The following is a 13904-nucleotide window of genomic DNA, read 5'->3' as shown; positions in this document are numbered from 1 at the left end:
CATGGAAGGATGGGTGGTTTGCCCATGAAGTGCCTGGCCCAGAGCAGTGAAAAGAGCATTGAGTTTGGAGTCAAAACTTAGGGTTCAAGTGCTAACTGCCAAATTTGGGGGGATCTTGGAAAATATATTTTTTCCTCTCTCTGAGCCAGACATCTTCCAAATGTGAATGCATTGTGTGCATTCATATGGGCCCTGTTTTTGTCTCCTGTGAAGATGAAGTGAAGAAAGCAGTCACCTGCTAAGGGTCCTACTCCTAGTCCTGTCTGGTTGTCCATGGGTGCGGGCTAAGAAGAGCCAGGAAGTCTCAGTGCAAGGAGCAAGGGCCTGGAGCTGGCAACCCAAATTTGGGTTCCAGCTCTTACATTTCCCAGCTGTGTGACTTTGGGTAAGTTACTTAGCCTCTCTAATCCTCAGGATCCTCACAGGGAAAATGGAGTTAAGTAAAATTACTTCGCAGCATTGTTTCAAGAATTAGAGATAACGTTTAGAAGCACCTAGCTCAAAGTCTGGCATATGCCCTTAATCAAGGAGACCTACTTGTATCCATCATGGGATTCATTGGTTTCAATTAGAAAACTGAAGGATGAACACAGGGCCCCAAACTGCTTTATTACATGAAGAAAACATTTTAAAAATGCTATGTGTATCTATCTTCAAGGAAGAAGGTTCTCTTGCTTTTATATCTATGCTCATTCCTTCATACAAATAATACGAATAGTTGAAAAACTGTGCAAGAAAATATACTAGCTCATTCCAGTGGCTGTCTCAATGCTACGGCCTGTTTTCTCAGCTCTGGGCTGTGAGCAAGGAGATTGGGTGATGAGCAAAGGTAGGTGGGGCCGGCGGAAGGTGCCAAATTTGAAGGCCAAGTACTGCTCACAGGTGCTGTGTAAAGAAGGAATCCATGACACCCCCACCACAGATACTGGGTAAGTCTAATGCCCAGGGCTGGAGCGGAAGTGGAGAGAACTCAGTTCTGGGAGCCCAGGAGGGTACAAGGACAAGGGTGCAGTGGCACTTAAGTGAGTTGTCCCCAGGCTGCTTTGCTACATGGGAGGCATAATCTGCCTTCAAGTCTAAACATTAGGGAGCTATGCTGAGGTCTGGGCACCAGGACCTCCAAGTCCCAGCACCCGCTATGTGGCAATCACTGTACAAACTCGAGGGAGTGGCTTCCTCTCTCTGGGCACCATTTTCTCACACATAACACGAGGGGGTCATAGTGAGAGCCCTCGCCAAGATACCAATGCTTCCTGGGCTGCAGAGGAGTAAAACCAGTTCATAAACTGTCTCCTCCCTGGGTAATGTCATTTGCTGGAACTTAGAGGAGACCACCAAGGGGTGAGGATGATGCTGCCTGAGTCACGTCGGCAAAGGGAGTAGCCAAGATTAGTACAAGGGCCACGCACCAAGCACCCATTGTGTGTCAGATACTGTGCTGGGCCCGTGGTGCGCCCTCTCCTCATTCACCCCCATAACCATCCTGAGAGGGTGGACAAGGAAACTGGCTCAGAGAGGCTAAGTGCTGTCTTACACAGCTGAGTAAGCCATACAGGTGGGCAACAAACCCAGGAGTGCCTTGCCCTTGCCACCCTGACGAGGCGCCACTGGGCCTTCAATTTCTGTGACTCCTGAGAACTAGGCTGCTGAAATATTCCCAAAGTGCCCAGGCCATGTGAGGAGTGCTGTTTCCTCCACACTAAATGTTCTCTCTTACTTTTAAGCCTTTGTGCCTGCTGTTCCTCCTGCCTAAACACCTTTCCCTAGTTTGCCTGGATAACAGCTATTGAACTAGAAGCATGCTTTTTAATCCCATGAGCATTAAAGTAGACTGAAATCTTGATAAAATACAGATTCTGACTCAGCAGGTCCAGAGTGGAGCCCAGGAACGTGCATTTTAACAAGTTCCCAGGTGATGCCGATGCCGTTGGCCTGGGAACTTCACAGCCAGCAATAAGATTACAATAGAACATTCAGGTTTTGCTCAGGGCTTACCTCCTCCAGGAAACAAGACAGATAATGGTTGAAAGGTCAGGCTCCAGAGATAATGGTTGAAAGCACAGAACTGCCTTGTAGTTCTGGGACCCCGAGTAAATTGCTGTCTCTCTCTGTAGCTCAGTTTCCTTCTTTATACAAGGTGGATAATGAAAAATGTCTATTGCATGAATTATTAACAGATTCCAATGAAACATGCATTAAAAGGGTTGAGTACAGTAGTTGGCACATGGTCAATAAATGTGAATGATGATTATTAACCTGTCCCAGGCTAAACCAGGGGCCCCCGTGGCCCTCAGGACCCAGGTGCTCTGATGTTAGTTTATTTGCCTATTGTTCCAGAGTACTACATGGCACAGGGGGCAGGGAGTGTGTCCATAGCCCCAGTGCTTAGTATGGTGGCAGGCATGTCATAGGTGAATATGCATTGAATGAATGACCTCTGTAGAGATAATACAGGTTAGAGGCTGAAAGTAGGATGCTAAAGTCAAACCTCTTGGGTTTCAAATCCCAGAGTTGGAAAGGTCTGGTCTTGGAGGCTAACTGTGCGACTTCATAGCTGTATGAACTTGGGAAAGTCATATAGTCGCTCTATGTCTATTTCTTCATCTGTAAAATGGGCACAACAAATTACCCTCATCATAAAACTGTCATGAAGTTAGATGAGATGAAACCTATAAAGGGCTTAGCACTGTGTCTATTGTCATTGTTGTTAGATATTTGTAGACTCAGCCTTGAGTCCAATTCAGACAGGTCAGGGAAAGCCCATGTCATAGAGAGGCCTGAGCTGAGCTTTGTCCCCACTGGGCTTGAGTCCAAACACTTGGAATCCCTTTTCCAAACCCCTGCTAGAAAAAGGAGTGGCCCCCAGGCTGGGCACGGTGGCTCACACCTGTAATCCCAGCACTTTGGGAGGCCGAGGCAGGCAGATCATGAGGTCAGGAGATCAAGACCATCCTGGCTAATACGGCGAAACCCCATCTCTACTATAAAAATACACACACACACACAAAAAGAAAAAAAGCCAGATGTGGTGGCACACGCCTGTAGTCCCAGCTACTTGGGAGGCTGAGGCAGGAGAATGGCATGAACCCGGGAGGTGGAGCTTGCACTCTAGCCTGGGCAACAGAGCAAGACTCCCTCTCAAAAAAGAAAGAGAGAGAGAGAGAGAAAGACAGAAAGAAAGAGAAAGAAGAGAGAGAGAGAGAGAGAGAGAGAGAGAAAGAAAAGAAAAGAAAAAGGAGGGTCCCCAATCAAGGATGGAGTCTCCTTCATGGGTTCTGCAGAAACTCCTTCTAAGATGATCTTTTAGGAGTGCTAGGACACCAAGCCCCTGCGCATTGCAAAAAGAAGTCCCTCTTGCATAAAATGGTCTGGAACAGCTTCACAGCCAGGTAGCTGGAGGGATGGGGCCCAGTTTATGCTCCCACGAGACTGAGATTAGAGTTCCACATTTTATGGGGATCTCAGACACTAATTGGGTGCAGCCTTGCTGACTGGTCAATATTTTGGAGACGATCCAAAAGTTGTCTCCCAAATAGTGGGAGATAAATTCCCAAGCCCCACTGGGTTGCAAGGGAATGTGAAGGGGCACATTTTCAGCAAGACCTGGGACACACATTCCTTCATGCTTGGCAAGGCCCTGAGCACAGATGCCATTGCCAGTTTAATTAGAGAGTCAGCAGGCGGGAGCAGGGACCACCGTGTGACTGCACGGGCTGACTTCCACAAGCTGTAATTACAGGCGGGGTCTGCCTTAGACTGTAGATTTGTTACAGGCAGGAATTACACAAAGGGCTGTCATGAACTGGCCAGTCCTTGCTGTGTGCTTTTGAAGGTCTGCCATGAACACATTCTAATGAAAAGGAAGAGCCCCTTGGAAATGCTGAGGGACTGAGCAGGGCCTCAGCATCAACCTGAATGTCTCGGGGCCCAGTGGATTGAATGTGAAATTTGGCATTTGAGAGACTCAGGTTCAAATCTAGCTCTGTTCTGTGCGTCAGATGACTCACCTCCAATGAACAAACGTGTTCAGTGGATATGCCTGTCTGTGCCTTCATTTTGGGTCAATAAAATGGGGTTGATGTTAGAATGAGATGCATTAATGATTATAAAGAGGCTGACACATGGGAGACAATAAATATGACTTATCTCTCCCCTCTAGTTAGTAAATGATTAAAAAGAAAATCAGCAAGACAGGTGAGAAACGCCCTTATGTTCACGCCGAGTGGTGTCTGAGAGACATGATGAGAACACATGGCTGCAGGCCCTTGTTGTTCATCTTACTGTCCCTTGGACAACTCTCCTCGGTGTGCCTGAGTGTGGCAGGAGCAGCTCCCGGCGTTTGGGACACATCAGTGAACATCTGGGCTGTTCTCTGCCTGCATGGGGCTTCTACTTCTGTGAGACAGAACATCTATGTTATATGGACTGTCCTGGGGCCATAAGGAACAAGATTAGTGCATAGAGCAGGCAGCCGGAAAGGGGACGGGGTGGGGGGTGCTGGCTGGTGAGGGTCCCAGTTGTGCCCTGGGGAGCTGGGTTAGGCAGCGTGGAGGATGGTTGAGTCTAGACTGGAGAGGGTGGGGTTCAGACATGCGGACAGCTGGGTGAGGGGGTGCAGTGAGGTCCGAGGGGTCAATGGAGTGATGAGGGCAGAGGAGCAGGGGAGAAGCCAGAAAGAACAGAGGGCTGGGTGGCTGGGAGAGCCTCACCCTACCTTTTGCTTTTTTGCTTCAGGCAGGGCCTGGGAGAAGGGCTCCCCCATTCTGGTTTGCAAATGTGATCTGCCAGAGAGCACGGAGCACAGAGCAGGCCAGGCCAGGTGTCCCTGCCTTGGCCCCAGGCACTGCAGGGCCTCAGTAAGGAGCCGACTGGCCCCTCAGCACTGCTTCCCCCTGGCCCTGTCTCCTGCTGCAAACCCCAAGGCCAGCGCACTCTGCAGGCCACACTGCCCTCTCCTCAGGGAATGGCCCATCCTTCTCTTGGACTGAGGGCCCTCCTTCTCTCTGAGGCTCAGCCTTTGCTGCCCACAGCCCTGGAGCCCCTCGCTGGGCAAACCTTCCCCTGGCTCTTTCGGACCTTCAGTGTGCAGCTCATCATGAGTCCCACCTCCACCTAGAGCTAACGTGCCTGCCTGGAGGTCCCCAACAGGAGGTTCTCCTCCATCCGCTTCATCCAGGTGCTCTCAGTCAGATGTGCACTCCAAAACTATGTCTACATGGTGGGCTCCAACTGTCCTTCAGCCTCTTTACCATATGGCTGTCTGGCTGCCCCAACCTCCATCAAGGTCACTGTTGGCCTTGCAGAGGTCCACCAGCAGATGCCCCATTCCCCCACCTCTCCATCTCCTCCTCCTAGTTGGCTCTGCCTCAGGCTAATTTCTGGAACCCCCTTCTGCTGTATCTGTCTACTCTTGAAAGCCGAGGCTCCCAGCTGCCACTTCTGTCCCCTTTTCCTCCCCTTCTGTCCACGAATGCTTGTGGGGTGGGGCCATTTCCTCTCCTTGCTTCAAGAATGACCTATTAAGCTAATGATTCCCAAGTCTCTCTTCAGCTTGAACCTCACACCTTCATATCCAAATGCCTCACATCACCTGGAAATCTCTCAGACCCCTCAAACTCAACCTAGGCACAATTTAACTTTGTCATCCATATGTGTTCTTACTCACCTCTAGAACCTTCTTCTCCCGCTATTTCCCTATCCTTAGTGACTAAGACTAGCCTTCAATTACCTGAATGAAATGCAGGTATTTCCTGATTGCTCCTACAATCATTCCCCTCTTCCCCTACATTTTGCTGTAACCTGTTCCTGTAATCTTCCTCCTGAGTGCCACCTGCCCCCACCTCCAGTCCACCCCTGCTGCTGTCCTAGTTCACAACACATCTCCTCCACCACACTGGGGCAGAAGCAGAGATGCTGCTCTTGGCAGGGGCTTAGGGGAGGAAAGCTTTTTACACAAAGAGCCTGTAGTCAATTTTTGCTCATTGATTATGCTCCAACTTTTGAAAAATGGTTGTAACATCACAGATTTGGGAAGAAGGAGACACAGAGCAGAATCCCGATCGGAAAAGTAGGAAGCCTACCAGAGTTCACCTGCTTCTTGCAAGACTATGTGAATGGATGAGTGAATGAATAAACAAATGCCCCAGACTTCTCTAGAGCTCTGAGTCAGATGGAGACACAACACTCCTTTGTTCATTTGAGGGACGTGAATTGAAGACTAACCTAGTGCTGGACAGGAGCTAAGGATTCCAAATGGACATGACATAATTCCTGCCATGCAGCAGACCTTGGTGAAGTCAGTGAGGACAGCTGCTGAATGAGCAAAGTGCTCTGCAAATCGTGGGTGACTGTTTGCATCCAGTGGAGAGCATCATTCAGTGGAGAGAGGGTGGGTTTGGGAAGCAATGTGAGCATGTCCTCACCTCCCCTCTTCCCCCAGCCTATTCCAATCAGCCTTTCCTTCCCGTCACTCCACTGAAATGGCCCTCATGAAAGTCTCCCATGACCTACAAGAGTCGAATCTCTGCCCTCATCTCTCTTGACTCTGTGACATTTGACCTTTGCTTCCTTTTGGAAATGCTTTCTTTTCTTGGCTTTTGGGATAATCACATTTTCTTAGTTTTCTTCCAAATCTGTATCTATAGCCCTGACCTCTCTACTGAACTCCCAACTCATATAGTCAGCTGCCAACTCAAGATACATCCCAAATCTGATCATTTCTAACTGTGACCATCCATGTCTGCAACCCTAATTTAAGTTACTAGCTCAACGCCTGGATTTCCACAACAGAGCCCAATCTGATCTCTACTTCCTGTGTCACATCTCCATAGTCAATTTTCCATATAACTGCCAGAAATGTCCCTTTTTAAACAAGTGAATCAATATAATCACCTTCTATTATTAGCTTGAAACATTCCAGTAACTGCCCACTGCAAAGAGAATAAAGTCACTTTTCTGATGGCCTGCAAGATCTCACAACTGGTCATTTTCATCCCTCTGACTTCCTCTCTTCCCAGTCCCTCCACTGGCCACTGGGTCTCCTAGCACTGACCTCCCTGTGACCCCCAAACAGCCAGGACCACTCCTGCCCCAGGGCCTTTGCACTTGCTCTGTACCTCGATCCCCATCGCTGGCTCCCCATTGCTCAGGCCTCAGTCCAGAAGTCCCCTCCTCTGAAAAGCCTTCCCTGACTGCCCCTAAAGTATTTTCCCCATTCCATCACCTCCTCTACAATGGCCCCACTTCAGTGTTCTTCAGGGCACTTCTAAGATCGGAAATGCTTTATTTACTTACATTGTCTGTGTCCTTTCATGACAACATGAACTCTCCGAGTCAGAGGCTTTATCTGTTTGGATTACAACTGTTCCCTCTAAAGCCTAGAGAGAGTCCAGCACATAGGAGCCTCTGAATAAATCTGTGTTGGGGAGATGTTGCATGGATTAATGCTTGAATGACTCCTGACTTCACTGCTTATTATGGTGTTAAGGGACAAGGGCTTACTTCTCCATCAAGGACAGCTGGCTCAGGGCCAAGGGCTCACTGCACTTTTAGGGACTCACAGAAGTATTTTCTTTCTAATTTCTTTTAAAATCAGAAGAAAAAACATAATAATAATGAAAGTATAATAATGAATCCAGCCTGTTTTACATTCTTCTTTATACCAATGCAGTCATGAAATACAATATTTTATTATTTTGGGGGGTACAAGTCAAAACTTCTGATCCTCAGCTTTCTCTGAACCGTAATCCCAGCTCACAGGGTCCCTGGGGAGAATCAGACAAGGTGGCATGTAAGCGTTAGCTGTGAGGGGTAATGTGGGGTTACGGCTCCAGGGTGGAGGGTTTACAGTGTGCGAGGGCAGCCTAGAGCCATGAGACCTACAGGGCTCTCTGGGTGTTGGGAGATACCTCTTTCACTTCTTATAACACTGCAAGAGACAGACAGGCTGGGTCTCACTGTGTCCATTCTAAGGCTAAAAAACTGCAGCTCAGACCAGTTCAGCAACTCTCCTACATCATATGGCTAAAGCTAAGAATTGTGACCCATTTTTCTGAATCCAGGTCCCCGCGATGCCCTGGGTTCAGACCCTAACACCCTCCCATCCCTGAGTGCTGGGGATTTAAGGCAGCAGTGCCTCCTTTCAGGAAATCACACACACACTGGAAACTCCTGCATGCTCCTCTTACTATAATCTGTCACCAAAGGCTGGATATTCCTGTGCTGGGGCTTGTGCCAGCGCCTTGGGCTGCCAGGTGCTGCTTTCCAACTCCCACATGGGCTGCCCTCCCCCTACTGCTCCTCACAGGGCCCCCACTCCACCTGCTACCAGACGAGGCCGACTCCTGGCCAAGCTCAGGGGCACAGCAGAGGCGCTCTGTTTCTGATTTTTCTCGCCTTCCTTGGAGATGCCTGTGCTTGGAAGGGAAGGCAGAACATTGCATCTTGGAACAAATCTGCTTTTGATCATGCAAATGAATGCCTGGTTAATGTAGGCAGACTGTCAATTTCACCAGTTAGAAAGAAAGAGAAAAGGGGGGGAAATTCCTCATGACAGCGCCTGATGAAGAATTTCAATAGAAAGCTGCTACTTCAGAAAATAAGATCATTTGCCGCGAATGGAGAACATCTCAGGCAGCCCTGATGCTCCACCGGTAGGTTGCTAACTTTGCTGGGTGTCATTAGGACTCCCTGGGTGGGCCATAGTTGGCTTTGGGTGGTATGTGGGGGAGGGTCTTCAGAGGGACTTGACGGATCCCGTACCCACCCTCTGTCTTTGGTCTGAAGGAAATGGGTGGGTCTCTGCTGAGGTGGTGGGTGGCTCCAGGGGGCAGGACTTGGGGTAAGAGGCTCCACTCCCGTCCCACTGTGACTTCCCTGGGAAGCTGCACTGCATGTGTTTGTGAACTGGGATCCAGCTGATACTTATGCAGCTTTGGCATGAGCAGAGAGCATGCATTTGTGTTTACTACAATTTGGAAAATCGGTTTCAGGTCAGCTGAGGTGGTTCAGAGATTGGACGTTCTCTGTATTCCTGTTTTCTGTGTATAATTATCTGAAGAAGGGATAACAGCTTGGGACACAATCTTAATATTAAAATTTAAAAATTAAGTGAAAAAAATGAACATTTATTGAAGCCAAACTATTTTCCAGATATTGGTGTATATTTGAATTCTTGGACATCTTTATGAGGATATTTACTAACCATCTCCCAACTTTACAGTTAGGGAAACTAAGGCTCGGACTCTGGGTAACTTGGATGCTCATGATTGCAATCCAAGGACACCCAGGACACTCTCCCTGCTTTGTTGACAGATGACCGAGGGAGCAGGGTCCTCGTCAGTTCCTGACCGTTGTGTCACTCCAGCTGACAGTGCTGCTATGGGGCCCAACGGCACCTGATCCCCACCTCCTGAGGTCTTGGAATAGACGTCCATCTCTCCATATAGTATGTATCAATGGTGTTTCAGTTATTTGCCTTGTCTGTTATCTGACTGCAAGCCCTTCTGAGGGGAGGAATTCAATTTGTATTTTGTGCTGAAACACCTGGCCCAGCATGACTAAACAAACAGGTGCTGGTATTACAAAAACATGCTGAACACCCTGTTTATGTGGATGTAGCAGTTTGTTGCAATTGATATGTCCTGTTTCTCAGCCCCAGATGGGGCAGGAGGGACTGGGTGGGTACCAAAGGACAGAGGATGGAGTAAAAGGCATGGCTGAGATTGAGGTCCTCCAGAACCTGCCATCTTCAGGTCTCCTTGGCTGATGGTGGTTGGACCCAAGTGCCATGGAGCCTTCTTGGGGGAAACAGAGAAATGCACAAGTCCAACTCTAAATTCAGGTCGGGAGTGGGCTGAGATAAGGGAGGGCAATGCAAGGGCACATTGGGTTGAAGTCCAGAAGGAGTTTCCTCATTGTTGGAAGGGTGGGACCATAGCTCGTAGCTCAGTTTCCACTTGGTTGTCCACTGTGCCCTCTTGCAGTACTGTGTGGGGCAGAATCCTGAGGATCTCTCTGGGTGATGCTTGCATATGGTAGGGATAAGGTGGTGCTAGTGCATCCCTGATCTAGTGTTTAGCACAGATAGGGTCATGGGTAGATCCCGCCACCAGCCACCCCTGTCCCTCCCCCACCCTGCAATTGGGGTCAGAGACCTGCAGTGGAGACTTGGCTTTCCAAAGGACTAGTTAACTGACCTAGAGACATCTGGTAAACCCATTAAGCCTTTCTTTCCCGGGAAAAAAAAAATGGTGTAAAATACTGGTTCATGGTTCCCTACCTCACAGCCATACAGTTGAAATAAAGTAAAGTAAGAGCATGAGTTACTTCACTTAGGCTAACCCCCAAGGCTATTGAAATTTTAAAATTATAAATAAATCAATAAATGACTATAGAAAAAAAAAAGAATGTGGGTAGAATTGGAAAGACCTTTGCACATAGTAGCCCTTATTCTAGCTGGGTTTGTGTACATTTCAGTACCCAGCATACCATTGATGGTAGACAGAAGGCTCTTGGAGGAAAGCCTGGCTTTTCCCAGAGTGCTGTCATGCGAAGAGGATACTTTGGAGGCAGATAGACCTGGGTTTTAATTCTGGTTTCTCTCTGAAAAATAGCAATAATAATCCCCACCTCATAGGGTAATAGTTTTGAGGGTGAATTATTTCATTGAATACTTCTGGGTTAGGGCCCACCACATAGTCAGTTCTTCATAATTTCATTCATTCATCCTAGTGAATGTTTACTATGTGCCTGTTGTGTGCGACCTGTCTAGCAGAACTAGACCCATTTCTAGGCACCAGAGATATAGCAGTTTCAAACATTCTAGTTGGGGAAGAAAGACAATAGACAAATACATAATATGGCAGGAGGTCTGAGTGCTGGGGTAGGGTGCAGGATGTAGGGATAGAGAAGGCTGGGGATATGGCTTCCCTCTGAATCCAAGTGGTCAAGCAAGGTCTTTCTGATAAGCAGACCCTGAAGGAAGTAAGGCAGTGAGCTATCTGGGAAGAACATTCAAGAAGAAAAAACAGCAAATACCAGGACCCTGATGTGGGATGTGCTCAGCCTATTTGAGAAACTCTAAAGCGACAAATCAGTAAGCCAGGAGGGAACAGCAGGAGTTAAGGTCAGAGAGCTAACAGGGGTCACATCAAATAGGCTCTGGCAGTTATCAGAAGACTGGATTTTTCCTCTGCATGAGAGGAGGCCACTGGAGAGAAGGCTTGGAGCAGAGGGTCTGACTTATAAAGGGATTGCTCTGGCTACTGTGCTTCTCATAGATTACAAGAGGCAAGGCAGGTGCAGAGAGACAGGTGGGGGCTACCACAAAAATCTCAAATAAAATGGCTGGATCAGGGTGATAGTAGAAGAGGTAGGGGAGAGGGGCTTGGATTTGGGATACAGTTTGAAAATACAGCCAAATGGATTTGCTGATAGAATGCTGGTAGGATATGAGAGAGCAGTGTCAGGAATGACTTTTGGTTTTGAGCCTGAGTACAGAAGGATGAGTTGTTTAGTTGCCAAGTTGTTTACTGAGATGGTGAAGACTACAGAAGAACATGCTGGTTGGGGATGGGAGCAGAGGTGGAATCGGCAGTCCACTTTGGGTGTGTTATGGATGAGACACCATGAGATGTGCAAGTGAAGATGTCAAGTGGGCCATTGGCTAAACCAGTTCAGAGTTCAAAGGAAAAGTCCAGGAGGAATAAACCTGGGTGCAGACACATGTTTAGGAGATGATCACATGCAGTGTCACTGAGCTGTGAGCTGGCTTCCAGTCCCACTGTCACGACTCTCCTCCTGCAGGCAGTCCTCCTCACCAATCAGCACCTAGATGAGTTCTCGGTAGGATGCAGGCTCACAAAAGTTGCTCAGTGGCTTCACTAACGCATGTCCCAAGGGAATGAATGAAGAAGTGAAGCCAGAAAGGAACGGTCTAACCAATGAACAAATGTGCTGGGGGAACACTGCCCTGTGGTTGGTATCTGGGATGACCGCCATGGAGCAGGGCTAGAAGCTGCTCTGCTGTGCCCTCAGAGAGGTTTCTCTATTTGGGGGTGCCCTACTTCAGTGCTGGCTTCTCCAGTCAGGCCCCTGTTTGGCAGTGAGCCTCCTGCTGGTGGCCCCATCTTTCTTTGTGAGTGAACAAAGTAAGCTTTCCTTAAAAACCTTAGAGGGAAACTCAATGAGAAGAATGCAAATGCATCTTTGAGTAGAGATCCCAGTCCTCTGGATTCAGGTCCCTGGCTGGACTGGTTAAGGAATTCAGGACAAAATTAGGAAACTTCCAGACACTCCTGGGACTGTGCTTGAACCAGAGAAGCCCAAGGCAGCCATGAGCCCCCAGTCATCTCTCTCACAATGAAAGGGTATAATCAGAAAACATGAGCCTGAGCTACCCTCTGAACACCATGGTCCAAGATCTGCCAATAAGGACCACCCCCTCACCCTCCCTGATGGATGGCATTTCCACTGCATTGGGAGAGGTCTGGGAACTAACCACAGGGCCTCCCTCCTCCCTAAGTCCATCAGCCCTTTCTATGCTGATCCCAAGGTTCCTGGAAATATAAAAGTAGTTCTTCCTCTCTTTCAAAAGTCGAAGATGGCCATGAAAAGTTTTCAGCACATGGACCAAAGAACCAGAGCTGTGAGGACACAGTGTCTTCTGCACAGAGATTGTGCATTCCTCGTAGGAAGGTATCAAATAAGGAGGTGAGTGGGAAAGAGTCCCTGGTCAATGGCCAGCTCCATCCCCGTCTGCTCATGCCTCAGAGTACTGTCTCCAGGGCGGGGAGTGTTTAGGGGCAGCAACGGAATACTAAGATTAGAACCTCCATTTCTTTCTCTTGCTTTAACATTCTTTTGATTCAATAAAGCATTTATAATAATTCAGTGTATTAGTACAGGAGTACACATGTATATAATTTATACTTAAATAACTAAACTTACTATTTCTTAACTGATGAGGGTCTTGATCAGAAGCAACTTGAAGATCCCTGTTTTAGAGACTACAAACTCCGAGGCAGTGGAGTTTTCAGTGATTCCTGAATGGTTGTCTTGTCCAATAATAAAGTCTCAGCCCCTCAGGGTAAAGGCTATACTGCATATGAGTGCTTGGCAGAAAAAATGGTGAAATGGTTCAGGTATAAAAGGTATTTCTCCCTGGCTGTGAGTTAGTTAGATGAAAGCTGAGGGTGACTAAGTTTTACTTGACACCACCCCCTTGCAACACACACACACACACTCACACATACACCCTCAGAGAGAACTCTATCACTGCTCACATGCCACACCCGCCTTCCAGATAGGAACCTTCAGAAATCAACTTCATATGCGAACCTCACCAACCCTGCTTCTTTCTCTCTCTCTCTACATACACATGCACACATAAATATATATAATATGTAACATATTATGCTTGTGTGTATATATACAGCAATAGTAATAATTCATAATACTCTTTCTCCAGAGGTAGCCAATGTTAACTGCATGTTGTGAATCTTTTCACTCCGTTATCCTTCTATGCAGAAAAACATACAAATATACACATTTCCAAATATAAAGATACATACAGGTTGGTTTTTAAAAATATGAATGCTATCTTAATTTCACATTCCTCTACGTATATTTTTGTCATTTTATGATGTGTCACAGGCTTCCCTTAAGTCAGTAGAGATAAATCTAGCTCATTCTTTTTAACATCTGCATAATATTTAATAGCTTGTTTGTATCTTAATTTAGTCAACCATTTCCCTATTAATGGACACTTGAGTTGCTTCCAATATTTTGCCACAAAAATCAATGCCACAATCAATCAATAAACAATGCAATGCGATAAATACTCTTGTATATATATCATGTAAAACTAGAGCTTTTATTGCTGTAGGATAGAGTCCCCAAGGTGA

General features: G+C 47.4%; 2 protein-coding genes across 4 annotated transcripts in view; one reads left to right on the top strand and one right to left on the bottom strand.

Annotated features, from left to right (window-relative positions):
- Positions 1–13904, bottom strand: part of TG (thyroglobulin) — a 273223-nt gene that overhangs the window by 27922 nt on the left and 231397 nt on the right. The window lies entirely within an intron of this gene.
- SLA (Src like adaptor) overlaps positions 1–13904 on the top strand; it is an 83634-nt gene that overhangs the window by 9217 nt on the left and 60513 nt on the right. Inside the window, exons 1-2 of one of the 3 annotated variants that reach the window (XM_015146024.3) lie at positions 3097–8651; positions 9313–9445. The exons of 1 other annotated variant lie outside the window; for it this stretch is intronic. The gene's annotated coding sequence lies outside the window, so the exon portion shown is untranslated. Of the gene's footprint in view, positions 1–3096; positions 8652–9312; positions 9446–13904 lie in introns of those variants that run through there. One more of the 3 variants, XM_077944058.1, reaches the window with a different exon arrangement.

This window comes from Macaca mulatta, chromosome 8 (genome assembly GCF_049350105.2).
Source record: "Macaca mulatta isolate MMU2019108-1 chromosome 8, T2T-MMU8v2.0, whole genome shotgun sequence".
Taxonomy (NCBI): Eukaryota; Metazoa; Chordata; class Mammalia; order Primates; family Cercopithecidae; genus Macaca; species Macaca mulatta.
This window is presented reverse-complemented; position numbering and strand designations above follow the sequence as displayed.